The sequence below is a fragment of the Heliangelus exortis genome, chromosome 9, assembly GCF_036169615.1.
Source record: "Heliangelus exortis chromosome 9, bHelExo1.hap1, whole genome shotgun sequence".
NCBI classification, from domain to species: Eukaryota; Metazoa; Chordata; class Aves; order Apodiformes; family Trochilidae; genus Heliangelus; species Heliangelus exortis.
In genome coordinates this window covers 8,495,308-8,520,622 of record NC_092430.1, presented here as the reverse complement: position 1 = coordinate 8,520,622, position 25,315 = coordinate 8,495,308, and the positions used below count along the sequence as shown (strand labels likewise).

The following is a 25,315-nucleotide window of genomic DNA, read 5'->3' as shown; positions in this document are numbered from 1 at the left end:
AAATAAAAAAACCATGTTCATCTCTACCTTAGAAATGCAGAAATGGTCACTATGTGTACCTGAGAGTGGTGATGCAGGAATTTCTTGTGGGTGGTGGTGGGACTCAATACGTCATAAAGAGCAGACAAAAAAACATAATAGCAGTTATAAGTGTAAAAGCACTGCAATGAAACAATCAAAAATAATATTCGCCAAATTAATAATGCCTACGGCCATACCACCCTGAGAACGCCCGATCTCGTCTGATCTCGGCAGCTAAGCAGGGTCGGGCCCGGTTAGTACTTGGATGGGAGACCGCCTGGGAATACCGGGTGCTGTAGGCTTTTGCCGGCGGGGAACGGGGTGCGGGGGGAGCAGGACGGCTCCTCTCTTGTTTTTGCAGGCTCGGGGGGGCTGCGAGGGTGCTTTGGCTGCTTGGGCTCTGGCGGGCGTTCCCCTTTTAGTTCCGGGGATCTGTCCGGAGGGTCTTTTCTCAGGATCGGGTGTCGGGGTGTTGTGGGCCGGGGGTTGGAGATGGGGGTGCCTGGAGTGCGGGCGCGACTCCGGATTTCGTGCCGGGGCTCTGCAGGTGGGTGTTCGGCTGCAGGAGGGTGGGAGGGGCGCGGGGCACCCCCCGTTTTGCTCTCGGAGGGTTGCGGGAGGATTCTTCGGTGGGGGGAACGTGAGGGGTTCGGGGTCCTCGTGCCCTGTCCCGTTGTGTTGCCGGGGGCGGGGTGCGGGGGGTGGGGTTGGGCGGTGGCGCTGCCGCAGAATGTTGCGAGGGGTTCCGGGTCATGGCCCGGTTTTCCCTCGGGGGGTGGTGGGAGGGTCCTTTGGTCGGGGAACGCGAGGGGTGTGTCGTGTCCCCCGCTTTGGGTTTCTGGGTCTCGTGGGAGGGGGTGTTTCATCTTGGGGTGCCGGGTCGCGGGTCCGTGCCGCGTTTTGCCGGGGGATGGGGCCCCGTTTTGTGTGTAGTGGGGGTGTCGGGCATTGGTTTTGCCACGGGGGGTGGGTGCCCCCGGGTTTGGTGTCGGGGGGTGTCAGGAGAGTGTCGGTGCCGGTGTCGGGCGGCAAGGCGAGGGGTCGGGGTTGGAGAGCGCTGTGTAGGGGTGTGCTGTGTGGGTGTGTGCGGGGCATGGCCCGCGTCGGTGGTGTTGTTGTTGTTGGTGCCGGGTGTTTGTAGGCGGCGTGCGGTTGTGTGTGGGGATGGTAGAGGCGCGCGTTGTTCCTGCGGTTGTGGGGCGGGTGTTTGCGTGTGCTTTTGTTGTTGTTGTCGTTAGCTGAGGGTGTGATTTTTTTGTGTGGGTTGTTTCCGGGCGCTCGTGTGTTGTCTGAGGAGGGTTGTTTTGCGTGGTGAAGCGCTGTTGTTGGGGTGTGCGTGTGCGTGTGCGTGTGCGTGTGCGTGTGCGTGTGCTTGTGTTGTTGGCTGTTGTGGGTGTTTTGTGTTTGCGGCGAGCGTGGAGGCGGTGTGTGTTGTGGGTGTGCGTGAAGAGGGGTGTTGGCGGGAGCAGGGGTGCCTACGGCCATACCACCCTGAGAACGCCCGATCTCGTCTGATCTCGGCAGCTAAGCAGGGTCGGGCCCGGTTAGTACTTGGATGGGAGACCGCCTGGGAATACCGGGTGCTGTAGGCTTTTGCCGGCGGGGAACGGGGTGCGGGGGGAGCAGGACGGCTCCTCTCTTGTTTTTGCGGGCTCGGGGGGGCTGCGAGGGTGCTTTGGCTGCTTGGGCTCTGGCGGGCGTTCCCCTTTTAGTTCCGGGGATCTGTCCGGAGGGTCTTTTCTCAGGATCGAGTGTCGGGGTGTTGTGGGCCGGGGGTTGGAGATGGGGGTGCCTGGAGTGCGGGCGCGACTCCGGATTTTGTGCCGGGGCTCTGCAGGTGGGTGTTCGGCTGCAGGAGGGTGGGAGGGGCGCGGGGCACCCCCCGTTTTGCTCTCGGAGGGTTGCGGGAGGATTCTTCGGTGGGGGGAACGTGAGGGGTTCGGGGTCCTCGTGCCCTGTCCCGTTGTGTTGCCGGGGGCGGGGTGCGGGGGGTGGGGTTGGGCGGTGGCGCTGCCGCAGAATGTTGCGAGGGGTTCCGGGTCATGGCCCGGTTTTCCCTCGGGGGGTGGTGGGAGGGTCCTTTGGTCGGGGAACGCGAGGGGTGTGTCGTGTCCCCCGCTTTGGGTTTCTGGGTCTCGTGGGAGGGGGTGTTTCATCTTGGGGTGCCGGGTCGCGGGTCCGTGCCGCGTTTTGCCGGGGGATGGGGCCCCGTTTTGTGTGTAGTGGGGGTGTCGGGCATTGGTTTTGCCACGGGGTGTGGGTGCCCCCGGGTTTGGTGTCGGGGGGTGTCAGGAGAGTGTCGGTGCCGGTGTCGGGCGGCAAGGCGAGGGGTCGGGGCTGGAGAGCGCTGTGTAGGGGTGTGCTGTGTGGGTGTGTGCGGGGCATGGCCCGCGTCGGTGGTGTTGTTGTTGTTGGTGCCGGGTGTTTGTAGGCGGCGTGCGGTTGTGTGTGGGGATGTTAGAGGCGCGCGTTGTTCCTGCGGTTGTGGGGCGGGTGTTTGCGTGTGCTTTTGTTGTTGTTGTCGTTAGCTGAGGGTGTGATTTTTTTGTGTGGGTTGTTTCCGGGCGCTCGTGTGTTGTCTGAGGAGGGTTGTTTTGCGTGGTGAAGCGCTGTTGTTGGGGTGTGCGTGTGCGTGTGCGTGTGCTTGTGTTGTTGGCTGTTGTGGGTGTTTTGTGTTTGCGGCGAGCGTGGAGGCGGTGTGTGTTGTGGGTGTGCGTGAAGAGGGGTGTTGGCGGGAGCAGGGGTGCCTACGGCCATACCACCCTGAGAACGCCCGATCTCGTCTGATCTCGGCAGCTAAGCAGGGTCGGGCCCGGTTAGTACTTGGATGGGAGACCGCCTGGGAATACCGGGTGCTGTAGGCTTTTGCCGGCGGGGAACGGGGTGCGGGGGGAGCAGGACGGCTCCTCTCTTGTTTTTGCGGGCTCGGGGGGGCTGCGAGGGTGCTTTGGCTGCTTGGGCTCTGGCGGGCGTTCCCCTTTTAGTTCCGGGGATCTGTCCGGAGGGTCTTTTCTCAGGATCGAGTGTCGGGGTGTTGTGGGCCGGGGGTTGGAGATGGGGGTGCCTGGAGTGCGGGCGCGACTCCGGATTTTGTGCCGGGGCTCTGCAGGTGGGTGTTCGGCTGCAGGAGGGTGGGAGGGGCGCGGGGCACCCCCCGTTTTGCTCTCGGAGGGTTGCGGGAGGATTCTTCGGTGGGGGGAACGTGAGGGGTTCGGGGTCCTCGTGCCCTGTCCCGTTGTGTTGCCGGGGGCGGGGTGCGGGGGGTGGGGTTGGGCGGTGGCGCTGCCGCAGAATGTTGCGAGGGGTTCCGGGTCATGGCCCGGTTTTCCCTCGGGGGGTGGTGGGAGGGTCCTTTGGTCGGGGAACGCGAGGGGTGTGTCGTGTCCCCCGCTTTGGGTTTCTGGGTCTCGTGGGAGGGGGTGTTTCATCTTGGGGTGCCGGGTCGCGGGTCCGTGCCGCGTTTTGCCGGGGGATGGGGCCCCGTTTTGTGTGTAGTGGGAGTGTCGGGCATTGGTTTTGCCACGGGGTGTGGGTGCCCCCGGGTTTGGTGTCGGGGGGTGTCAGGAGAGTGTCGGTGCCGGTGTCGGGCGGCAAGGCGAGGGGTCGGGGCTGGAGAGCGCTGTGTAGGGGTGTGCTGTGTGGGTGTGTGCGGGGCATGGCCCGCGTCGGTGGTGTTGTTGTTGTTGGTGCCGGGTGTTTGTAGGCGGCGTGCGGTTGTGTGTGGGGATGTTAGAGGCGCGCGTTGTTCCTGCGGTTGTGGGGCGGGTGTTTGCGTGTGCTTTTGTTGTTGTTGTCTTTAGCTGAGGGTGTGATTTTTTTGTGTGGGTTGTTTCCGGGCGCTCGTGTGTTGTCTGAGGAGGGTTGTTTTGCGTGGTGAAGCGCTGTTGTTGGGGTGTGCGTGTGCGTGTGCGTGTGCGTGTGCTTGTGTTGTTGGCTGTTGTGGGTGTTTTGTGTTTGCGGCGAGCGTGGAGGCGGTGTGTGTTGTGGGTGTGCGTGAAGAGGGGTGTTGGCGGGAGCAGGGGTGCCTACGGCCATACCACCCTGAGAACGCCCGATCTCGTCTGATCTCGGCAGCTAAGCAGGGTCGGGCCCGGTTAGTACTTGGATGGGAGACCGCCTGGGAATACCGGGTGCTGTAGGCTTTTGCCGGCGGGGAACGGGGTGCGGGGGGAGCAGGACGGCTCCTCTCTTGTTTTTGCGGGCTCGGGGGGGCTGCGAGGGTGCTTTGGCTGCTTGGGCTCTGGCGGGCGTTCCCCTTTTAGTTCCGGGGATCTGTCCGGAGGGTCTTTTCTCAGGATCGAGTGTCGGGGTGTTGTGGGCCGGGGGTTGGAGATGGGGGTGCCTGGAGTGCGGGCGCGACTCCGGATTTTGTGCCGGGGCTCTGCAGGTGGGTGTTCGGCTGCAGGAGGGTGGGAGGGGCGCGGGGCACCCCCCGTTTTGCTCTCGGAGGGTTGCGGGAGGATTCTTCGGTGGGGGGAACGTGAGGGGTTCGGGGTCCTCGTGCCCTGTCCCGTTGTGTTGCCGGGGGCGGGGTGCGGGGGGTGGGGTTGGGCGGTGGCGCTGCCGCAGAATGTTGCGAGGGGTTCCGGGTCATGGCCCGGTTTTCCCTCGGGGGGTGGTGGGAGGGTCCTTTGGTCGGGGAACGCGAGGGGTGTGTCGTGTCCCCCGCTTTGGGTTTCTGGGTCTCGTGGGAGGGGGTGTTTCATCTTGGGGTGCCGGGTCGCGGGTCCGTGCCGCGTTTTGCCGGGGGATGGGGCCCCGTTTTGTGTGTAGTGGGGGTGTCGGGCATTGGTTTTGCCACGGGGGGTGGGTGCCCCCGGGTTTGGTGTCGGGGGGTGTCAGGAGAGTGTCGGTGCCGGTGTCGGGCGGCAAGGCGAGGGGTCGGGGCTGGAGAGCGCTGTGTAGGGGTGTGCTGTGTGGGTGTGTGCGGGGCATGGCCCGCGTCGGTGGTGTTGTTGTTGTTGGTGCCGGGTGTTTGTAGGCGGCGTGCGGTTGTGTGTGGGGATGGTAGAGGCGCGCGTTGTTCCTGCGGTTGTGGGGCGGGTGTTTGCGTGTGCTTTTGTTGTTGTTGTCGTTAGCTGAGGGTGTGATTTTTTTGTGTGGGTTGTTTCCGGGCGCTCGTGTGTTGTCTGAGGAGGGTTGTTTTGCGTGGTGAAGCGCTGTTGTTGGGGTGTGCGTGTGCGTGTGCGTGTGCGTGTGCTTGTGTTGTTGGCTGTTGTGGGTGTTTTGTGTTTGCGGCGAGCGTGGAGGCGGTGTGTGTTGTGGGTGTGCGTGAAGAGGGGTGTTGGCGGGAGCAGGGGTGCCTACGGCCATACCACCCTGAGAACGCCCGATCTCGTCTGATCTCGGCAGCTAAGCAGGGTCGGGCCCGGTTAGTACTTGGATGGGAGACCGCCTGGGAATACCGGGTGCTGTAGGCTTTTGCCGGCGGGGAACGGGGTGCGGGGGGAGCAGGACGGCTCCTCTCTTGTTTTTGCGGGCTCGGGGGGGCTGCGAGGGTGCTTTGGCTGCTTGGGCTCTGGCGGGCGTTCCCCTTTTAGTTCCGGGGATCTGTCCGGAGGGTCTTTTCTCAGGATCGAGTGTCGGGGTGTTGTGGGCCGGGGGTTGGAGATGGGGGTGCCTGGAGTGCGGGCGCGACTCCGGATTTTGTGCCGGGGCTCTGCAGGTGGGTGTTCGGCTGCAGGAGGGTGGGAGGGGCGCGGGGCACCCCCCGTTTTGCTCTCGGAGGGTTGCGGGAGGATTCTTCGGTGGGGGGAACGTGAGGGGTTCGGGGTCCTCGTGCCCTGTCCCGTTGTGTTGCCGGGGGCGGGGTGCGGGGGGTGGGGTTGGGCGGTGGCGCTGCCGCAGAATGTTGCGAGGGGTTCCGGGTCATGGCCCGGTTTTCCCTCGGGGGGTGGTGGGAGGGTCCTTTGGTCGGGGAACGCGAGGGGTGTGTCGTGTCCCCCGCTTTGGGTTTCTGGGTCTCGTGGGAGGGGGTGTTTCATCTTGGGGTGCCGGGTCGCGGGTCCGTGCCGCGTTTTGCCGGGGGATGGGGCCCCGTTTTGTGTGTAGTGGGGGTGTCGGGCATTGGTTTTGCCACGGGGGGTGGGTGCCCCCGGGTTTGGTGTCGGGGGGTGTCAGGAGAGTGTCGGTGCCGGTGTCGGGCGGCAAGGCGAGGGGTCGGGGCTGGAGAGCGCTGTGTAGGGGTGTGCTGTGTGGGTGTGTGCGGGGCATGGCCCGCGTCGGTGGTGTTGTTGTTGTTGGTGCCGGGTGTTTGTAGGCGGCGTGCGGTTGTGTGTGGGGATGGTAGAGGCGCGTGTTGTTCCTGCGGTTGTGGGGCGGGTGTTTGCGTGTGCTTTTGTTGTTGTTGTCGTTAGCTGAGGGTGTGATTTTTTTGTGTGGGTTGTTTCCGGGCGCTCGTGTGTTGTCTGAGGAGGGTTGTTTTGCGTGGTGAAGCGCTGTTGTTGGGGTGTGCGTGTGCGTGTGCGTGTTCGTGTGCGTGTGCGTGTGCGTGTGCGTGTGCTTGTGTTGTTGGCTGTTGTGGGTGTTTTGTGTTTGCGGCGAGCGTGGAGGCGGTGTGTGTTGTGGGTGTGCGTGAAGAGGGGTGTTGGCGGGAGCAGGGGTGCCTACGGCCATACCACCCTGAGAACGCCCGATCTCGTCTGATCTCGGCAGCTAAGCAGGGTCGGGCCCGGTTAGTACTTGGATGGGAGACCGCCTGGGAATACCGGGTGCTGTAGGCTTTTGCCAGCGGGGAACGGGGTGCGGGGGGAGCAGGACGGCTCCTCTCTTGTTTTTGCGGGCTCGGGGGGGCTGCGAGGGTGCTTTGGCTGCTTGGGCTCTGGCGGGCGTTCCCCTTTTAGTTCCGGGGATCTGTCCGGAGGGTCTTTTCTCAGGATCGAGTGTCGGGGTGTTGTGGGCCGGGGGTTGGAGATGGGGGTGCCTGGAGTGCGGGCGCGACTCCGGATTTTGTGCCGGGGCTCTGCAGGTGGGTGTTCGGCTGCAGGAGGGTGGGAGGGGCGCGGGGCACCCCCCGTTTTGCTCTCGGAGGGTTGCGGGAGGATTCTTCGGTGGGGGGAACGTGAGGGGTTCGGGGTCCTCGTGCCCTGTCCCGTTGTGTTGCCGGGGGCGGGGTGCGGGGGGCGGGGTTGGGCGGTGGCGCTGCCGCAGAATGTTGCGATGGGTTCCTGGTCATGGCCCGGTTTTCCCTCGGGGGGTGGTGGGAGGGTCCTTTGGTCGGGGAACGCGAGGGGTGTGTCGTGTCCCCCGCTTTGGGTTTCTGGGTCTCGTGGGAGGGGGTGTTTCATCTTGGGGTGCCGGGTCGCGGGTCCGTGCCGCGTTTTGCCGGGGGATGGGGCCCCGTTTTGTGTGTAGTGGGGGTGTCGGGCATTGGTTTTGCCACGGGGTGTGGGTGCCCCCGGGTTTGGTGTCGGGGGGTGTCAGGAGAGTGTCGGTGCCGGTGTCGGGCGGCAAGGCGAGGGGTCGGGGCTGGAGAGCGCTGTGTAGGGGTGTGCTGTGTGGGTGTGTGCGGGGCATGGCCCGCGTCGGTGGTGTTGTTGTTGTTGGTGCCGGGTGTTTGTAGGCGGCGTGCGGTTGTGTGTGGGGATGTTAGAGGCGCGCGTTGTTCCTGCGGTTGTGGGGCGGGTGTTTGCGTGTGCTTTTGTTGTTGTTGTCGTTAGCTGAGGGTGTGATTTTTTTGTGTGGGTTGTTTCCGGGCGCTCGTGTGTTGTCTGAGGAGGGTTGTTTTGCGTGGTGAAGCGCTGTTGTTGGGGTGTGCGTGTGCGTGTGCGTGTGCTTGTGTTGTTGGCTGTTGTGGGTGTTTTGTGTTTGCGGCGAGCGTGGAGGCGGTGTGTGTTGTGGGTGTGCGTGAAGAGGGGTGTTGGCGGGAGCAGGGGTGCCTACGGCCATACCACCCTGAGAACGCCCGATCTCGTCTGATCTCGGCAGCTAAGCAGGGTCGGGCCCGGTTAGTACTTGGATGGGAGACCGCCTGGGAATACCGGGTGCTGTAGGCTTTTGCCGGCGGGGAACGGGGTGCGGGGGGAGCAGGACGGCTCCTCTCTTGTTTTTGCGGGCTCGGGGGGGCTGCGAGGGTGCTTTGGCTGCTTGGGCTCTGGCGGGCGTTCCCCTTTTAGTTCCGGGGATCTGTCCGGAGGGTCTTTTCTCAGGATCGAGTGTCGGGGTGTTGTGGGCCGGGGGTTGGAGATGGGGGTGCCTGGAGTGCGGGCGCGACTCCGGATTTTGTGCCGGGGCTCTGCAGGTGGGTGTTCGGCTGCAGGAGGGTGGGAGGGGCGCGGGGCACCCCCCGTTTTGCTCTCGGAGGGTTGCGGGAGGATTCTTCGGTGGGGGGAACGTGAGGGGTTCGGGGTCCTCGTGCCCTGTCCCGTTGTGTTGCCGGGGGCGGGGTGCGGGGGGTGGGGTTGGGCGGTGGCGCTGCCGCAGAATGTTGCGAGGGGTTCCGGGTCATGGCCCGGTTTTCCCTCGGGGGGTGGTGGGAGGGTCCTTTGGTCGGGGAACGCGAGGGGTGTGTCGTGTCCCCCGCTTTGGGTTTCTGGGTCTCGTGGGAGGGGGTGTTTCATCTTGGGGTGCCGGGGTCGCGGGTCCGTGCCGCGTTTTGCCGGGGGATGGGGCCCCGTTTTGTGTGTAGTGGGGGTGTCGGGCATTGGTTTTGCCACGGGGGGTGGGTGCCCCCGGGTTTGGTGTCGGGGGGTGTCAGGAGAGTGTCGGTGCCGGTGTCGGGCGGCAAGGCGAGGGGTCGGGGCTGGAGAGCGCTGTGTAGGGGTGTGCTGTGTGGGTGTGTGCGGGGCATGGCCCGCGTCGGTGGTGTTGTTGTTGTTGGTGCCGGGTGTTTGTAGGCGGCGTGCGGTTGTGTGTGGGGATGTTAGAGGCGCGCGTTGTTCCTGCGGTTGTGGGGCGGGTGTTTGCGTGTGATTTTGTTGTTGTTGTCTTTAGCTGAGGGTGTGATTTTTTTGTGTGGGTTGTTTCCGGGCGCTCGTGTGTTGTCTGAGGAGGGTTGTTTTGCGTGGTGAAGCGCTGTTGTTGGGGTGTGCGTGTGCGTGTGCGTGTGCGTGTGCTTGTGTTGTTGGCTGTTGTGGGTGTTTTGTGTTTGCGGCGAGCGTGGAGGCGGTGTGTGTTGTGGGTGTGCGTGAAGAGGGGTGTTGGCGGGAGCAGGGGTGCCTACGGCCATACCACCCTGAGAACGCCCGATCTCGTCAGATCTCGGCAGCTAAGCAGGGTCGGGCCCGGTTAGTACTTGGATGGGAGACCGCCTGGGAATACCGGGTGCTGTAGGCTTTTGCCGGCGGGGAACGGGGTGCGGGGGGAGCAGGACGGCTCCTCTCTTGTTTTTGCGGGCTCGGGGGGGCTGCGAGGGTGCTTTGGCTGCTTGGGCTCTGGCGGGCGTTCCCCTTTTAGTTCCGGGGATCTGTCCGGAGGGTCTTTTCTCAGGATCGAGTGTCGGGGTGTTGTGGGCCGGGGGTTGGAGATGGGGGTGCCTGGAGTGCGGGCGCGACTCCGGATTTTGTGCCGGGGCTCTGCAGGTGGGTGTTCGGCTGCAGGAGGGTGGGAGGGGCGCGGGGCACCCCCCGTTTTGCTCTCGGAGGGTTGCGGGAGGATTCTTCGGTGTTGGGAACGTGAGGGGTTCGGGGTCCTCGTGCCCTGTCCCCTTGTGTTGCCGGGGGCGGGGTGCGGGGGGTGGGGTTGGGCGGTGGCGCTGCCGCAGAATGTTGCGAGGGGTTCCGGGTCATGGCCCGGTTTTCCCTCGGGGGGTGGTGGGAGGGTCCTTTGGTCGGGGAACGCGAGGGGTGTGTCGTGTCCCCCGCTTTGGGTTTCTGGGTCTCGTGGGAGGGGGTGTTTCATCTTGGGGTGCCGGGTCGCGGGTCCGTGCCGCGTTTTGCCGGGGGATGGGGCCCCGTTTTGTGTGTAGTGGGGGTGTCGGGCATTGGTTTTGCCACGGGGGGTGGGTGCCCCCGGGTTTGGTGTCGGGGGGTGTCAGGAGAGTGTCGGTGCCGGTGTCGGGCGGCAAGGCGAGGGGTCGGGGCTGGAGAGCGCTGTGTAGGGGTGTGCTGTGTGGGTGTGTGCGGGGCATGGCCCGCGTCGGTGGTGTTGTTGTTGTTGGTGCCGGGTGTTTGTAGGCGGCGTGCGGTTGTGTGTGGGGATGGTAGAGGCGCGCGTTGTTCCTGCGGTTGTGGGGCGGGTGTTTGCGTGTGCTTTTGTTGTTGTTGTCGTTAGCTGAGGGTGTGATTTTTTTGTGTGGGTTGTTTCCGGGCGCTCGTGTGTTGTCTGAGGAGGGTTGTTTTGCGTGGTGAAGCGCTGTTGTTGGGGTGTGCGTGTGCGTGTGCGTGTGCGTGTGCTTGTGTTGTTGGCTGTTGTGGGTGTTTTGTGTTTGCGGCGAGCGTGGAGGCGGTGTGTGTTGTGGGTGTGCGTGAAGAGGGGTGTTGGCGGGAGCAGGGGTGCCTACGGCCATACCACCCTGAGAACGCCCGATCTCGTCTGATCTCGGCAGCTAAGCAGGGTCGGGCCCGGTTAGTACTTGGATGGGAGACCGCCTGGGAATACCGGGTGCTGTAGGCTTTTGCCGGCGGGGAACGGGGTGCGGGGGGAGCAGGACGGCTCCTCTCTTGTTTTTGCGGGCTCGGGGGGGCTGCGAGGGTGCTTTGGCTGCTTGGGCTCTGGCGGGCGTTCCCCTTTTAGTTCCGGGGATCTGTCCGGAGGGTCTTTTCTCAGGATCGAGTGTCGGGGTGTTGTGGGCCGGGGGTTGGAGATGGGGGTGCCTGGAGTGCGGGCGCGACTCCGGATTTTGTGCCGGGGCTCTGCAGGTGGGTGTTCGGCTGCAGGAGGGTGGGAGGGGCGCGGGGCACCCCCCGTTTTGCTCTCGGAGGGTTGCGGGAGGATTCTTCGGTGGGGGGAACGTGAGGGGTTCGGGGTCCTCGTGCCCTGTCCCGTTGTGTTGCCGGGGGCGGGGTGCGGGGGGTGGGGTTGGGCGGTGGCGCTGCCGCAGAATGTTGCGAGGGGTTCCGGGTCATGGCCCGGTTTTCCCTCGGGGGGTGGTGGGAGGGTCCTTTGGTCGGGGAACGCGAGGGGTGTGTCGTGTCCCCCGCTTTGGGTTTCTGGGTCTCGTGGGAGGGGGTGTTTCATCTTGGGGTGCCGGGTCGCGGGTCCGTGCCGCGTTTTGCCGGGGGATGGGGCCCCGTTTTGTGTGTAGTGGGGGTGTCGGGCATTGGTTTTGCCACGGGGGGTGGGTGCCCCCGGGTTTGGTGTCGGGGGGTGTCAGGAGAGTGTCGGTGCCGGTGTCGGGCGGCAAGGCGAGGGGTCGGGGCTGGAGAGCGCTGTGTAGGGGTGTGCTGTGTGGGTGTGTGCGGGGCATGGCCCGCGTCGGTGGTGTTGTTGTTGTTGGTGCCGGGTGTTTGTAGGCGGCGTGCGGTTGTGTGTGGGGATGTTAGAGGCGCGCGTTGTTCCTGCGGTTGTGGGGCGGGTGTTTGCGTGTGCTTTTGTTGTTGTTGTCGTTAGCTGAGGGTGTGATTTTTTTGTGTGGGTTGTTTCCGGGCGCTCGTGTGTTGTCTGAGGAGGGTTGTTTTGCGTGGTGAAGCGCTGTTGTTGGGGTGTGCGTGTGCGTGTGCGTGTGCGTGTGCTTGTGTTGTTGGCTGTTGTGGGTGTTTTGTGTTTGCGGCGAGCGTGGAGGCGGTGTGTGTTGTGGGTGTGCGTGAAGAGGGGTGTTGGCGGGAGCAGGGGTGCCTACGGCCATACCACCCTGAGAACGCCCGATCTCGTCTGATCTCGGCAGCTAAGCAGGGTCGGGCCCGGTTAGTACTTGGATGGGAGACCGCCTGGGAATACCGGGTGCTGTAGGCTTTTGCCGGCGGGGAACGGGGTGCGGGGGGAGCAGGACGGCTCCTCTCTTGTTTTTGCGGGCTCGGGGGGGCTGCGAGGGTGCTTTGGCTGCTTGGGCTCTGGCGGGCGTTCCCCTTTTAGTTCCGGGGATCTGTCCGGAGGGTCTTTTCTCAGGATCGAGTGTCGGGGTGTTGTGGGCCGGGGGTTGGAGATGGGGGTGCCTGGAGTGCGGGCGCGACTCCGGATTTTGTGCCGGGGCTCTGCAGGTGGGTGTTCGGCTGCAGGAGGGTGGGAGGGGCGCGGGGCACCCCCCGTTTTGCTCTCGGAGGGTTGCGGGAGGATTCTTCAGTGGGGGGAACGTGAGGGGTTCGGGGTCCTCGTGCCCTGTCCCGTTGTGTTGCCGGGGGCGGGGTGCGGGGGGTGGGGTTGGGCGGTGGCGCTGCCGCAGAATGTTGCGAGGGGTTCCGGGTCATGGCCCGGTTTTCCCTCGGGGGGTGGTGGGAGGGTCCTTTGGTCGGGGAACGCGAGGGGTGTGTCGTGTCCCCCGCTTTGGGTTTCTGGGTCTCGTGGGAGGGGGTGTTTCATCTTGGGGTGCCGGGTCGCGGGTCCGTGCCGCGTTTTGCCGGGGGATGGGGCCCCGTTTTGTGTGTAGTGGGGGTGTCGGGCATTGGTTTTGCCACGGGGTGTGGGTGCCCCCGGGTTTGGTGTCGGGGGGTGTCAGGAGAGTGTCGGTGCCGGTGTCGGGCGGCAAGGCGAGGGGTCGGGGCTGGAGAGCGCTGTGTAGGGGTGTGCTGTGTGGGTGTGTGCGGGGCATGGCCCGCGTCGGTGGTGTTGTTGTTGTTGGTGCCGGGTGTTTGTAGGCGGCGTGCGGTTGTGTGTGGGGATGGTAGAGGCGCGCGTTGTTCCTGCGGTTGTGGGGCGGGTGTTTGCGTGTGCTTTTGTTGTTGTTGTCGTTAGCTGAGGGTGTGATTTTTTTGTGTGGGTTGTTTCCGGGCGCTCGTGTGTTGTCTGAGGAGGGTTGTTTTGCGTGGTGAAGCGCTGTTGTTGGGGTGTGCGTGTGCGTGTGCGTGTGCGTGTGCTTGTGTTGTTGGCTGTTGTGGGTGTTTTGTGTTTGCGGCGAGCGTGGAGGCGGTGTGTGTTGTGGGTGTGCGTGAAGAGGGGTGTTGGCGGGAGCAGGGGTGCCTACGGCCATACCACCCTGAGAACGCCCGATCTCGTCTGATCTCGGCAGCTAAGCAGGGTCGGGCCCGGTTAGTACTTGGATGGGAGACCGCCTGGGAATACCGGGTGCTGTAGGCTTTTGCCGGCGGGGAACGGGGTGCGGGGGGAGCAGGACGGCTCCTCTCTTGTTTTTGCGGGCTCGGGGGGGCTGCGAGGGTGCTTTGGCTGCTTGTGCTCTGGCGGGCGTTCCCCTTTTAGTTCCGGGGATCTGTCCGGAGGGTCTTTTCTCAGGATCGGGTGTCGGGGTGTTGTGGGCCGGGGGTTGGAGATGGGGGTGCCTGGAGTGCGGGCGCGACTCCGGATTTTGTGCCGGGGCTCTGCAGGTGGGTGTTCGGCTGCAGGAGGGTGGGAGGGGCGCGGGGCACCCCCCGTTTTGCTCTCGGAGGGTTGCGGGAGGATTCTTCGGTGGGGGGAACGTGAGGGGTTCGGGGTCCTCGTGCCCTGTCCCGTTGTGTTGCCGGGGGCGGGGTGCGGGGGGTGGGGTTGGGCGGTGGCGCTGCCGCAGAATGTTGCGAGGGGTTCCGGGTCATGGCCCGGTTTTCCCTCGGGGGGTGGTGGGAGGGTCCTTTGGTCGGGGAACGCGAGGGGTGTGTCGTGTCCCCCGCTTTGGGTTTCTGGGTCTCGTGGGAGGGGGTGTTTCATCTTGGGGTGCCGGGTCGCGGGTCCGTGCCGCGTTTTGCCGGGGGATGGGGCCCCGTTTTGTGTGTAGTGGGGGTGTCGGGCATTGGTTTTGCCACGGGGGGTGGGTGCCCCCGGGTTTGGTGTCGGGGGGTGTCAGGAGAGTGTCGGTGCCGGTGTCGGGCGGCAAGGCGAGGGGTCGGGGCTGGAGAGCGCTGTGTAGGGGTGTGCTGTGTGGGTGTGTGCGGGGCATGGCCCGCATCGGTGGTGTTGTTGTTGTTGGTGCCGGGTGTTTGTAGGCGGCGTGCGGTTGTGTGTGGGGATGTTAGAGGCGCGCGTTGTTCCTGCGGTTGTGGGGCGGGTGTTTGCGTGTGCTTTTGTTGTTGTTGTCGTTAGCTGAGGGTGTGATTTTTTTGTGTGGGTTGTTTCCGGGCGCTCGTGTGTTGTCTGAGGAGGGTTGTTTTGCGTGGTGAAGCGCTGTTGTTGGGGTGTGCGTGTGCGTGTGCGTGTGCGTGTGCTTGTGTTGTTGGCTGTTGTGGGTGTTTTGTGTTTGCGGCGAGCGTGGAGGCGGTGTGTGTTGTGGGTGTGCGTGAAGAGGGGTGTTGGCGGGAGCAGGGGTGCCTACGGCCATACCACCCTGAGAACGCCCGATCTCGTCTGATCTCGGCAGCTAAGCAGGGTCGGGCCCGGTTAGTACTTGGATGGGAGACCGCCTGGGAATACCGGGTGCTGTAGGCTTTTGCCGGCGGGGAACGGGGTGCGGGGGGAGCAGGACGGCTCCTCTCTTGTTTTTGCGGGCTCGGGGGGGCTGCGAGGGTGCTTTGGCTGCTTGGGCTCTGGCGGGCGTTCCCCTTTTAGTTCCGGGGATCTGTCCGGAGGGTCTTTTCTCAGGATCGGGTGTCGGGGTGTTGTGGGCCGGGGGTTGGAGATGGGGGTGCCTGGAGTGCGGGCGCGACTCCGGATTTTGTGCCGGGGCTCTGCAGGTGGGTGTTCGGCTGCAGGAGGGTGGGAGGGGCGCGGGGCACCCCCCGTTTTGCTCTCGGAGGGTTGCGGGAGGATTCTTCGGTGGGGGGAACGTGAGGGGTTCGGGGTCCTCGTGCCCTGTCCCGTTGTGTTGCCGGGGGCGGGGTGCGGGGGGTGGGGTTGGGCGGTGGCGCTGCCGCAGAATGTTGCGAGGGGTTCCGGGTCATGGCCCGGTTTTCCCTCGGGGGGTGGTGGGAGGGTCCTTTGGTCGGGGAACGCGAGGGGTGTGTCGTGTCCCCCGCTTTGGGTTTCTGGGTCTCGTGGGAGGGGGTGTTTCATCTTGGGGTGCCGGGTCGCGGGTCCGTGCCGCGTTTTGCCGGGGGATGGGGCCCCGTTTTGTGTGTAGTGGGGGTGTCGGGCATTGGTTTTGCCACGGGGTGTGGGTGCCCCCGGGTTTGGTGTCGGGGGGTGTCAGGAGAGTGTCGGTGCCGGTGTCGGGCGGCAAGGCGAGGGGTCGGGGCTGGAGAGCGCTGTGTAGGGGTGTGCTGTGTGGGTGTGTGCGGGGCATGGCCCGCGTCGGTGGTGTTGTTGTTGTTGGTGCCGGGTGTTTGTAGGCGGCGTGCGGTTGTGTGTGGGGATGTTAGAGGCGCGCGTTGTTCCTGCGGTTGTGGGGCGGGTGTTTGCGTGTGCTTTTGTTGTTGTTGTCGTTAGCTGAGGGTGTGATTTTTTTGTGTGGGTTGTTTCCGGGCGCTCGTGTGTTGTCTGAGGAGGGTTGTTTTGCGTGGTGAAGCGCTGTTGTTGGGGTGTGCGTGTGCGTGTGCGTGTTCGTGTGCGTGTGCGTGTGCGTGTGCTTGTGTTGTTGGCTGTTGTGGGTGTTTTGTGTTTGCGGCGAGCGTGGAGGCAGTGTGTGTTGTGGGTGTGCGTGAAGAGGGGTGTTGGCGGGAGCAGGGGTGCCTACGGCCATACCACCCTGAGAACGCCCGATCTCGTCTGATCTCGGCAGCTAAGCAGGGTCGGGCCCGGTTAGTACTTGGATGGGAGACCGCCTGGGAATACCGGGTGCTGTAGGCTTTTGCCAGCGGGGAACGGGGTGCGGGGGGAGCAGGACGGCTCCTCTCTTGTTTTTGCGGGCTCGGGGGGGCTGCGAGGGTGCTTTGGCTGCTTGGGCTCTGGCGGGCGTTCCCCTTTTAGTTCCGGGGATCTGTCCGGAGGGTCTTTTCTCAGGATCGAGTGTCGGGGTGTTGTGGGCCGGGGGTTGGAGATGGGGGTGCCTGGAGTGCGGGCGCGACTCCGGATTTTGTGCCGGGGCTCTGCAGGTGGGTGTTCGGCTGCAGGAGGGTGGGAGGGGCGCGGGGCACCCCCCGTTTTGCTCTCGGAGGGTTGCGGGAGGATTCTTCGGTGGGGGGAACGTGAGGGGTTCGGGGTCCTCGTGCCCTGTCCCGTTGTGTTGCCGGGGGCGGGGTGCGGGGGGCGGGGTTGGGCGGTGGCGCTGCCGCAGAATGTTGCGAGGGGTTCCGGGTCATGGCCCGGTTTTCCCTCGGGGGGTGGTGGGAGGGTCCTTTGGTCGGGGAACGCGAGGGGTGTGTCGTGTCCCCCGCTTTGGGTTTCTGGGTCTCGTGGGAGGGGGTGTTTCATCTTGGGGTGCCGGGTCGCGGGTCCGTGCCGCGTTTTGCCGGGGGATGGGGCCCCGTTTTGTGTGTAGTGGGGGTGTCGGGCATTGGTTTTGCCACGGGGTGTGGGTGCCCCCGGGTTTGGTGTCGGGGGGTGTCAGGAGAGTGTCGGTGCCGGTGTCGGGCGGCAAGGCGAGGGGTCGGGGCTGGAGAGCGCTGTGTAGGGGTGTGCTGTGTGGGTGTGTGCGGGGCATGGCCCGCGTCGGTGGTGTTGTTGTTGTTGGTGCCGGGTGTTTGTAGGCGGCGTGCGGTTGTGTGTGGGGATGGTAGAGGCGCGCGTTGTTCCTGCGGTTGTGGGGCGGGTGTTTGCGTGTGCTTTTGTTGTTGTTGTCGTTAGCTGAGGGTGTGATTTTTTTGTGTGGGTTGTTTCCGGGCGCTCGTGTGTTGTCTGAGGAGGGTTGTTTTGCGTGGTGAAGCGCTGTTGTTGGGGTGTGCGTGTGCGTGTGCGTGTGCGTGTGCTTGTGTTGTTGGCTGTTGTGGGTGTTTTGTGTTTGCGGCGAGCGTGGAGGCGGTGTGTGTTGTGGGTGTGCGTGAAGAGGGGTGTTGGCGGGAGCAGGGGTGCCTACGGCCATACCACCCTGAGAACGCCCGATCTCGTCTGATCTCGGCAGCTAAGCAGGGTCGGGCCCGGTTAGTACTTGGATGGGAGACCGCCTGGGAATACCGGGTGCTGTAGGCTTTTGCCGGCGGGGAACGGGGTGCGGGGGGAGCAGGACGGCTCCTCTCTTGTTTTTGCGGGCTCGGGGGGGCTGCGAGGGTGCTTTGGCTGCTTGGGCTCTGGCGGGCGTTCCCCTTTTAGTTCCGGGGATCTGTCCGGAGGGTCTTTTCTCAGGATCGAGTGTCGGGGTGTTGTGGGCCGGGGGTTGGAGATGGGGGTGCCTGGAGTGCGGGCGCGACTCCGGATTTTGTGCCGGGGCTCTGCAGGTGGGTGTTCGGCTGCAGGAGGGTGGGAGGGGCGCGGGGCACCCCCCGTTTTGCTCTCGGAGGGTTGCGGGAGGATTCTTCGGTGGGGGGAACGTGAGGGGTTCGGGGTCCTCGTGCCCTGTCCCGTTGTGTTGCCGGGGGCGGGGTGCGGGGGGCGGGGTTGGGCGGTGGCGCTGCCGCAGAATGTTGCGAGGGGTTCCGGGTCATGGCCCGGTTTTCCCTCGGGGGGTGGTGGGAGGGTCCTTTGGTCGGGGAACGCGAGGGGTGTGTCGTGTCCCCCGCTTTGGGTTTCTGGGTCTCGTGGGAGGGGGTGTTTCATCTTGGGGTGCCGGGTCGCGGGTCCGTGCCGCGTTTTGCCGGGGGATGGGGCCCCGTTTTGTGTGTAGTGGGGGTGTCGGGCATTGGTTTTGCCACGGGGTGTGGGTGCCCCCGGGTTTGGTGTCGGGGGGGTGTCAGGAGAGTGTCGGTGCCGGTGTCGGGCGGCAAGGCGAGGGGTCGGGGCTGGAGAGCGCTGTGTAGGGGTGTGCTGTGTGGGTGTGTGCGGGGCATGGCCCGCGTCGGTGGTGTTGTTGTTGTTGGTGCCGGGTGTTTGTAGGCGGCGTGCGGTTGTGTGTGGGGATGTTAGAGGCGCGCGTTGTTCCTGCGGTTGTGGGGCGGGTGTTTGCGTGTGCTTTTGTTGTTGTTGTCGTTAGCTGAGGGTGTGATTTTTTTGTGTGGGTTGTTTCCGGGCGCTCGTGTGTTGTCTGAGGAGGGTTGTTTTGCGTGGTGAAGCGCTGTTGTTGGGGTGTGCGTGTGCGTGTGCGTGTGCGTGTGCTTGTGTTGTTGGCTGTTGTGGGTGTTTTGTGTTTGCGGCGAGCGTGGAGGCGGTGTGTGTTGTGGGTGTGCGTGAAGAGGGGTGTTGGCGGGAGCAGGGGTGCCTACGGCCATACCACCCTGAGAACGCCCGATCTCGTCTGATCTCGGCAGCTAAGCAGGGTCGGGCCCGGTTAGTACTTGGATGGGAGACCGCCTGGGAATACCGGGTGCTGTAGGCTTTTGCCGGCGGGGAACGGGGTGCGGGGGGAGCAGGACGGCTCCTCTCTTGTTTTTGCGGGCTCGGGGGGGCTGCGAGGGTGCTTTGGCTGCTTGGGCTCTGGCGGGCGTTCCCCTTTTAGTTCCGGGGATCTGTCCGGAGGGTCTTTTCTCAGGATCGAGTGTCGGGGTGTTGTGGGCCGGGGGTTGGAGATGGGGGTGCCTGGAGTGCGGGCGCGACTCCGGATTTTGTGCCGGGGCTCTGCAGGTGGGTGTTCGGCTGCAGGAGGGTGGGAGGGGCGCGGGGCACCCCCCGTTTTGCTCTCGGAGGGTTGCGGGAGGATTCTTCGGTGTTGGGAACGTGAGGGGTTCGGGGTCCTCGTGCCCTGTCCCCTTGTGTTGCCGGGGGCGGGGTGCGGGGGGTGGGGTTGGGCGGTGGCGCTGCCGCAGAATGTTGCGAGGGGTTCCGGGTCATGGCCCGGTTTTCCCTCGGGGGGTGGTGGGAGGGTCCTTTGGTCGGGGAACGCGAGGGGTGTGTCGTGTCCCCCGCTTTGGGTTTCTGGGTCTCGTGGGAGGGGGTGTTTCATCTTGGGGTGCCGGGTCGCGGGTCCGTGCCGCGTTTTGCCGGGGGATGGGGCCCCGTTTTGTGTGTAGTGGGGGTGTCGGGCATTGGTTTTGCCACGGGGGGTGGGTGCCCCCGGGTTTGGTGTCGGGGGGTGTCAGGAGAGTGTCGGTGCCGGTGTCGGGCGGCAAGGCGAGGGGTCGGGGCTGGAGAGCGCTGTGTAGGGGTGTGCTGTGTGGGTGTGTGCGGGGCATGGCCCGCGTCGGTGGTGTTGTTGTTGTTGGTGCCGGGTGTTTGTAGGCGGCGTGCGGTTGTGTGTGGGGATGGTAGAGGCGCGCGTTGTTCCTGCGGTTGTGGGGCGGGTGTTTGCGTGTGCTTTTGTTGTTGTTGTCGTTAGCTGAGGGTGTGATTTTTTTGTGTGGGTTGTTTCCGGGCGCTCGTGTGTTGTCTGAGGAGGGTTGTTTTGCGTGGTGAAGCGCTGTTGTTGGGGTGTGCGTGTGCGTGTGCGTGTGCGTGTGCTTGTGTTGTTGGCTGTTGTGGGTGTTTTGTGTTTGCGGCGAGCGTGGAGGCGGTGTGTGTTGTGGGTGTGCGTGAAGAGGGGTGTTGGCGGGAGCAGGGGTGCCTACGGCCATACCACCCTGAGAACGCCCGATCTCGTCTGATCTCGGCAGCTAAGCAGGGTCGGGCCCGGTTAGTACTTGGATGGGAGACCGCCTGGGAATACCGGGTGCTGTAGGCTTTTGCCGGCGGGGAACGGGGTGCGGGGGGAGCAGGACGGCTCCTCTCTTGTTTTTGCGGGCTCGGGGGGGCTGCGAGGGTGCTTTGGCTGCTTGGGCTCTGGCGGGCGTTCCCCTTTTAGTTCCGGGGATCTGTCCGGAGGGTCTTTTCTCAGGATCGAGTGTCGGGGTGTTGTGGGCCGGGGGTTGGAGATGGGGGTGCCTGGAGTGCGGGCGCGACTCCGGATTTTGTGCCGGGGCTCTGCAGGTGGGTGTTCGGCTGCAGGAGGGTGGGAGGGGCGCGGGGCACCCCCCGTTTTGCTCTCGGAGGGTTGCGGGAGGATTCTTCGGTGGGGGGAACGTGAGGGGTTCGGGGTCCTCGTGCCCTGTCCCGTTGTGTTGCCGGGGGCGGGGTGCGGGGGGTGGGGTTGGGCGGTGGCGCTGCCGCAGAATGTTGCGAGGGGTTCCGGGTCATGGCCCGGTTTTCCCTCGGGGGGTGGTGGGAGGGTCCTTTGGTCGGGGAACGCGAGGGGTGTGTCGTGTCCCCCGCTTTGGGTTTCTGGGTCTCGTGGGAGGGGGTGTTTCATCTTGGGGTGCCGGGTCGCGGGTCCGTGCCGCGTTTTGCCGGGGGATGGGGCCCCGTTTTGTGTGTAGTGGGGGTGTCGGGCATTGGTTTTGCCACGGGGGGTGGGTGCCCCCGGGTTTGGTGTCGGGGGGTGTCAGGAGAGTGTCGGTGCCGGTGTCGGGCGGCAAGGCGAGGGGTCGGGGCTGGAGAGCGCTGTGTAGGGGTGTGCTGTGTGGGTGTGTGCGGGGCATGGCCCGCGTCGGTGGTGTTGTTGTTGTTGGTGCCGGGTGTTTGTAGGCGGCGTGCGGTTGTGTGTGGGGATGTTAGAGGCGCGCGTTGTTCCTGCGGTTGTGGGGCGGGTGTTTGCGTGTGCTTTTGTTGTTGTTGTCGTTAGCTGAGGGTGTGATTTTTTTGTGTGGGTTGTTTCCGGGCGCTCGTGTGTTGTCTGAGGAGGGTTGTTTTGCGTGGTGAAGCGCTGTTGTTGGGGTGTGCGTGTGCGTGTGCGTGTGCGTGTGCTTGTGTTGTTGGCTGTTGTGGGTGTTTTGTGTTTGCGGCGAGCGTGGAGGCGGTGTGTGTTGTGGGTGTGCGTGAAGAGGGGTGTTGGCGGGAGCAGGGGTGCCTACGGCCATACCACCCTGAGAACGCCCGATCTCGTCTGATCTCGGCAGCTAAGCAGGGTCGGGCCCGGTTAGTACTTGGATGGGAGACCGCCTGGGAATACCGGGTGCTGTAGGCTTTTGCCGGCGGGGAACGGGGTGCGGGGGGAGCAGGACGGCTCCTCTCTTGTTTTTGCGGGCTCGGGGGGGCTGCGAGGGTGCTTTGGCTGCTTGGGCTCTGGCGGGCGTTCCCCTTTTAGTTCCGGGGATCTGTCCGGAGGGTCTTTTCTCAGGATCGAGTGTCGGGGGTGTTGTGGGCCGGGGGTTGGAGATGGGGGTGCCTGGAGTGCGGGCGCGACTCCGGATTTTGTGCCGGGGCTCTGCAGGTGGGTGTTCGGCTGCAGGAGGGTGGGAGGGGCGCGGGGCACCCCCCGTTTTGCTCTCGGAGGGTTGCGGGAGGATTCTTCAGTGGGGGGAACGTGAGGGGTTCGGGGTCCTCGTGCCCTGTCCCGTTGTGTTGCCGGGGGCGGGGTGCGGGGGGTGGGGTTGGGCGGTGGCGCTGCCGCAGAATGTTGCGAGGGGTTCCGGGTCATGGCCCGGTTTTCCCTCGGGGGGTGGTGGGAGGGTCCTTTGGTCGGGGAACGCGAGGGGTGTGTCGTGTCCCCCGCTTTGGGTTTCTGGGTCTCGTGGGAGGGGGTGTTTCATCTTGGGGTGCCGGGTCGCGGGTCCGTGCCGCGTTTTGCCGGGGGATGGGGCCCCGTTTTGTGTGTAGTGGGGGTGTCGGGCATTGGTTTTGCCACGGGGTGTGGGTGCCCCCGGGTTTGGTGTCGGGGGGTGTCAGGAGAGTGTCGGTGCCGGTGTCGGGCGGCAAGGCGAGGGGTCGGGGCTGGAGAGCGCTGTGTAGGGGTGTGCTGTGTGGGTGTGTGCGGGGCATGGCCCGCGTCGGTGGTGTTGTTGTTGTTGGTGCCGGGTGTTTGTAGGCGGCGTGCGGTTGTGTGTGGGGATGGTAGAGGCGCGCGTTGTTCCTGCGGTTGTGGGGCGGGTGTTTGCGTGTGCTTTTGTTGTTGTTGTCGTTAGCTGAGGGTGTGATTTTTTTGTGTGGGTTGTTTCCGGGCGCTCGTGTGTTGTCTGAGGAGGGTTGTTTTGCGTGGTGAAGCGCTGTTGTTGGGGTGTGCGTGTGCGTGTGCGTGTGCGTGTGCTTGTGTTGTTGGCTGTTGTGGGTGTTTTGTGTTTGCGGCGAGCGTGGAGGCGGTGTGTGTTGTGGGTGTGCGTGAAGAGGGGTGTTGGCGGGAGCAGGGGTGCCTACGGCCATACCACCCTGAGAACGCCCGATCTCGTCTGATCTCGGCAGCTAAGCAGGGTCGGGCCCGGTTAGTACTTGGATGGGAGACCGCCTGGGAATACCGGGTGCTGTAGGCTTTTGCCGGCGGGGAACGGGGTGCGGGGGGAGCAGGACGGCTCCTCTCTTGTTTTTGCGGGCTCGGGGGGGCTGCGAGGGTGCTTTGGCTGCTTGTGCTCTGGCGGGCGTTCCCCTTTTAGTTCCGGGGATCTGTCCGGAGGGTCTTTTCTCAGGATCGGGTGTCGGGGTGTTGTGGGCCGGGGGTTGGAGATGGGGGTGCCTGGAGTGCGGGCGCGACTCCGGATTTTGTGCCGGGGCTCTGCAGGTGGGTGTTCGGCTGCAGGAGGGTGGGAGGGGCGCGGGGCACCCCCCGTTTTGCTCTCGGAGGGTTGCGGGAGGATTCTTCGGTGGGGGGAACGTGAGGGGTTCGGGGTCCTCGTGCCCTGTCCCGTTGTGTTGCCGGGGGCGGGGTGCGGGGGGTGGGGTTGGGCGGTGGCGCTGCCGCAGAATGTTGCGAGGGGTTCCGGGTCATGGCCCGGTTTTCCCTCGGGGGGTGGTGGGAGGGTCCTTTGGTCGGGGAACGCGAGGGGTGTGTCGTGTCCCCCGCTTTGGGTTTCTGGGTCTCGTGGGAGGGGGTGTTTCATCTTGGGGTGCCGGGTCGCGGGTCCGTGCCGCGTTTTGCCGGGGGATGGGGCCCCGTTTTGTGTGTAGTGGGGGTGTCGGGCATTGGTTTTGCCACGGGGGGTGGGTGCCCCCGGGTTTGGTGTCGGGGGGTGTCAGGAGAGTGTCGGTGCCGGTGTCGGGCGGCAAGGCGAGGGGTCGGGGCTGGAGAGCGCTGTGTAGGGGTGTGCTGTGTGGGTGTGTGCGGGGCATGGCCCGCATCGGTGGTGTTGTTGTTGTTGGTGCCGGGTGTTTGTAGGCGGCGTGCGGTTGTGTGTGGGGATGTTAGAGGCGCGCGTTGTTCCTGCGGTTGTGGGGGCGGGTGTTTGCGTGTGCTTTTGTTGTTGTTGTCGTTAGCTGAGGGTGTGATTTTTTTGTGTGGGTTGTTTCCGGGCGCTCGTGTGTTGTCTGAGGAGGGTTGTTTTGCGTGGTGAAGCGCTGTTGTTGGGGTGTGCGTGTGCGTGTGCGTGTGCGTGTGCTTGTGTTGTTGGCTGTTGTGGGTGTTTTGTGTTTGCGGCGAGCGTGGAGGCGGTGTGTGTTGTGGGTGTGCGTGAAGAGGGGTGTTGGCGGGAGCAGGGGTGCCTACGGCCATACCACCCTGAGAACGCCCGATCTCGTCTGATCTCGGCAGCTAAGCAGGGTCGGGCCCGGTTAGTACTTGGATGGGAGACCGCCTGGGAATACCGGGTGCTGTAGGCTTTTGCCGGCGGGGAACGGGGTGCGGGGGGAGCAGGACGGCTCCTCTCTTGTTTTTGCGGGCTCGGGGGGGCTGCGAGGGTGCTTTGGCTGCTTGGGCTCTGGCGGGCGTTCCCCTTTTAGTTCCGGGGATCTGTCCGGAGGGTCTTTTCTCAGGATCGGGTGTCGGGGTGTTGTGGGCCGGGGGTTGGAGATGGGGGTGCCTGGAGTGCGGGCGCGACTCCGGATTTTGTGCCGGGGCTCTGCAGGTGGGTGTTCGGCTGCAGGAGGGTGGGAGGGGCGCGGGGCACCCCCCGTTTTGCTCTCGGAGGGTTGCGGGAGGATTCTTCGGTGGGGGGGAACGTGAGGGGTTCGGGGTCCTCGTGCCCTGTCCCGTTGTGTTGCCGGGGGCGGGGTGCGGGGGGTGGGGTTGGGCGGTGGCGCTGCCGCAGAATGTTGCGAGGGGTTCCGGGTCATGGCCCGGTTTTCCCTCGGGGGGTGGTGGGAGGGTCCTTTGGTCGGGGAACGCGAGGGGTGTGTCGTGTCCCCCGCTTTGGGTTTCTGGGTCTCGTGGGAGGGGGTGTTTCATCTTGGGGTGCCGGGTCGCGGGTCCGTGCCGCGTTTTGCCGGGGGATGGGGCCCCGTTTTGTGTGTAGTGGGGGTGTCGGGCATTGGTTTTGCCACGGGGTGTGGGTGCCCCCGGGTTTGGTGTCGGGGGGTGTCAGGAGAGTGTCGGTGCCGGTGTCGGGCGGCAAGGCGAGGGGTCGGGGCTGGAGAGCGCTGTGTAGGGGTGTGCTGTGTGGGTGTGTGCGGGGCATGGCCCGCGTCGGTGGTGTTGTTGTTGTTGGTGCCGGGTGTTTGTAGGCGGCGTGCGGTTGTGTGTGGGGATGTTAGAGGCGCGCGTTGTTCCTGCGGTTGTGGGGCGGGTGTTTGCGTGTGCTTTTGTTGTTGTTGTCGTTAGCTGAGGGTGTGATTTTTTTGTGTGGGTTGTTTCCGGGCGCTCGTGTGTTGTCTGAGGAGGGTTGTTTTGCGTGGTGAAGCGCTGTTGTTGGGGTGTGCGTGTGCGTGTGCGTGTTCGTGTGCGTGTGCGTGTGCGTGTGCTTGTGTTGTTGGCTGTTGTGGGTGTTTTGTGTTTGCGGCGAGCGTGGAGGCAGTGTGTGTTGTGGGTGTGCGTGAAGAGGGGTGTTGGCGGGGGCAGGGGTGCCTACGGCCATACCACCCTGAGAACGCCCGATCTCGTCTGATCTCGGCAGCTAAGCAGGGTCGGGCCCGGTTAGTACTTGGATGGGAGACCGCCTGGGAATACCGGGTGCTGTAGGCTTTTGCCAGCGGGGAACGGGGTGCGGGGGGAGCAGGACGGCTCCTCTCTTGTTTTTGCGGGCTCGGGGGGCTGCGAGGGTGCTTTGGCTGCTTGGGCTCTGGCGGGCGTTCCCCTTTTAGTTCCGGGGATCTGTCCGGAGGGTCTTTTCTCAGGATCGAGTGTCGGGGTGTTGTGGGCCGGGGGTTGGAGATGGGGGTGCCTGGAGTGCGGGCGCGACTCCGGATTTTGTGCCGGGGCTCTGCAGGTGGGTGTTCGGCTGCAGGAGGGTGGGAGGGGCGCGGGGCACCCCCCGTTTTGCTCTCGGAGGGTTGCGGGAGGATTCTTCGGTGGGGGGAACGTGAGGGGTTCGGGGTCCTCGTGCCCTGTCCCGTTGTGTTGCCGGGGGCGGGGTGCGGGGGGCGGGGTTGGGCGGTGGCGCTGCCGCAGAATGTTGCGAGGGGTTCCGGGTCATGGCCCGGTTTTCCCTCGGGGGGTGGTGGGAGGGTCCTTTGGTCGGGGAACGCGAGGGGTGTGTCGTGTCCCCCGCTTTGGGTTTCTGGGTCTCGTGGGAGGGGGTGTTTCATCTTGGGGTGCCGGGTCGCGGGTCCGTGCCGCGTTTTGCCGGGGGATGGGGCCCCGTTTTGTGTGTAGTGGGGGTGTCGGGCA

The 25,315-nt window shown here is 64.9% G+C and overlaps 20 non-coding genes across 20 annotated transcripts; all 20 read left to right on the top strand.

The window, feature by feature from the left end:
- The first annotated feature begins 204 nt into the window (after positions 1-204).
- LOC139800179 (5S ribosomal RNA) lies at positions 205-323 on the top strand. Its single transcript, XR_011727620.1, has one exon. It is a non-coding gene; the product is annotated as a 5S ribosomal RNA (ribosomal RNA).
- A 1,171-nt stretch (positions 324-1,494) lies between these two features.
- On the top strand, positions 1,495-1,613 carry LOC139800178 (5S ribosomal RNA). Its single transcript, XR_011727619.1, has one exon. It is a non-coding gene; the product is annotated as a 5S ribosomal RNA (ribosomal RNA).
- Positions 1,614-2,766: 1,153 nt separating this feature from the next.
- Positions 2,767-2,885, top strand: LOC139800177 (5S ribosomal RNA). Its single transcript, XR_011727618.1, has one exon. It is a non-coding gene; the product is annotated as a 5S ribosomal RNA (ribosomal RNA).
- A 1,159-nt stretch (positions 2,886-4,044) lies between these two features.
- Positions 4,045-4,163, top strand: LOC139800176 (5S ribosomal RNA). The gene has a single exon (XR_011727617.1). It is a non-coding gene; the product is annotated as a 5S ribosomal RNA (ribosomal RNA).
- Positions 4,164-5,322: 1,159 nt separating this feature from the next.
- On the top strand, positions 5,323-5,441 carry LOC139800175 (5S ribosomal RNA). Its single transcript, XR_011727616.1, has one exon. It is a non-coding gene; the product is annotated as a 5S ribosomal RNA (ribosomal RNA).
- A 1,183-nt stretch (positions 5,442-6,624) lies between these two features.
- Positions 6,625-6,743, top strand: LOC139800173 (5S ribosomal RNA). Its single transcript, XR_011727614.1, has one exon. It is a non-coding gene; the product is annotated as a 5S ribosomal RNA (ribosomal RNA).
- A 1,153-nt stretch (positions 6,744-7,896) lies between these two features.
- On the top strand, positions 7,897-8,015 carry LOC139800172 (5S ribosomal RNA). The gene has a single exon (XR_011727613.1). It is a non-coding gene; the product is annotated as a 5S ribosomal RNA (ribosomal RNA).
- A 1,160-nt stretch (positions 8,016-9,175) lies between these two features.
- LOC139800162 (5S ribosomal RNA) lies at positions 9,176-9,294 on the top strand. The gene has a single exon (XR_011727604.1). It is a non-coding gene; the product is annotated as a 5S ribosomal RNA (ribosomal RNA).
- A 1,159-nt stretch (positions 9,295-10,453) lies between these two features.
- Positions 10,454-10,572, top strand: LOC139800171 (5S ribosomal RNA). Its single transcript, XR_011727612.1, has one exon. It is a non-coding gene; the product is annotated as a 5S ribosomal RNA (ribosomal RNA).
- Positions 10,573-11,731: 1,159 nt separating this feature from the next.
- On the top strand, positions 11,732-11,850 carry LOC139800170 (5S ribosomal RNA). Its single transcript, XR_011727611.1, has one exon. It is a non-coding gene; the product is annotated as a 5S ribosomal RNA (ribosomal RNA).
- Positions 11,851-13,009: 1,159 nt separating this feature from the next.
- Positions 13,010-13,128, top strand: LOC139800169 (5S ribosomal RNA). Its single transcript, XR_011727610.1, has one exon. It is a non-coding gene; the product is annotated as a 5S ribosomal RNA (ribosomal RNA).
- Positions 13,129-14,287: 1,159 nt separating this feature from the next.
- Positions 14,288-14,406, top strand: LOC139800167 (5S ribosomal RNA). Its single transcript, XR_011727609.1, has one exon. It is a non-coding gene; the product is annotated as a 5S ribosomal RNA (ribosomal RNA).
- A 1,177-nt stretch (positions 14,407-15,583) lies between these two features.
- On the top strand, positions 15,584-15,702 carry LOC139800166 (5S ribosomal RNA). The gene has a single exon (XR_011727608.1). It is a non-coding gene; the product is annotated as a 5S ribosomal RNA (ribosomal RNA).
- A 1,159-nt stretch (positions 15,703-16,861) lies between these two features.
- LOC139800165 (5S ribosomal RNA) lies at positions 16,862-16,980 on the top strand. Its single transcript, XR_011727607.1, has one exon. It is a non-coding gene; the product is annotated as a 5S ribosomal RNA (ribosomal RNA).
- Positions 16,981-18,140: 1,160 nt separating this feature from the next.
- On the top strand, positions 18,141-18,259 carry LOC139800164 (5S ribosomal RNA). The gene has a single exon (XR_011727606.1). It is a non-coding gene; the product is annotated as a 5S ribosomal RNA (ribosomal RNA).
- Positions 18,260-19,418: 1,159 nt separating this feature from the next.
- LOC139800163 (5S ribosomal RNA) lies at positions 19,419-19,537 on the top strand. Its single transcript, XR_011727605.1, has one exon. It is a non-coding gene; the product is annotated as a 5S ribosomal RNA (ribosomal RNA).
- Positions 19,538-20,696: 1,159 nt separating this feature from the next.
- LOC139800196 (5S ribosomal RNA) lies at positions 20,697-20,815 on the top strand. Its single transcript, XR_011727636.1, has one exon. It is a non-coding gene; the product is annotated as a 5S ribosomal RNA (ribosomal RNA).
- A 1,160-nt stretch (positions 20,816-21,975) lies between these two features.
- LOC139800194 (5S ribosomal RNA) lies at positions 21,976-22,094 on the top strand. Its single transcript, XR_011727635.1, has one exon. It is a non-coding gene; the product is annotated as a 5S ribosomal RNA (ribosomal RNA).
- A 1,160-nt stretch (positions 22,095-23,254) lies between these two features.
- LOC139800186 (5S ribosomal RNA) lies at positions 23,255-23,373 on the top strand. Its single transcript, XR_011727626.1, has one exon. It is a non-coding gene; the product is annotated as a 5S ribosomal RNA (ribosomal RNA).
- A 1,178-nt stretch (positions 23,374-24,551) lies between these two features.
- LOC139800174 (5S ribosomal RNA) lies at positions 24,552-24,670 on the top strand. The gene has a single exon (XR_011727615.1). It is a non-coding gene; the product is annotated as a 5S ribosomal RNA (ribosomal RNA).
- Positions 24,671-25,315: the final 645 nt, after the last annotated feature.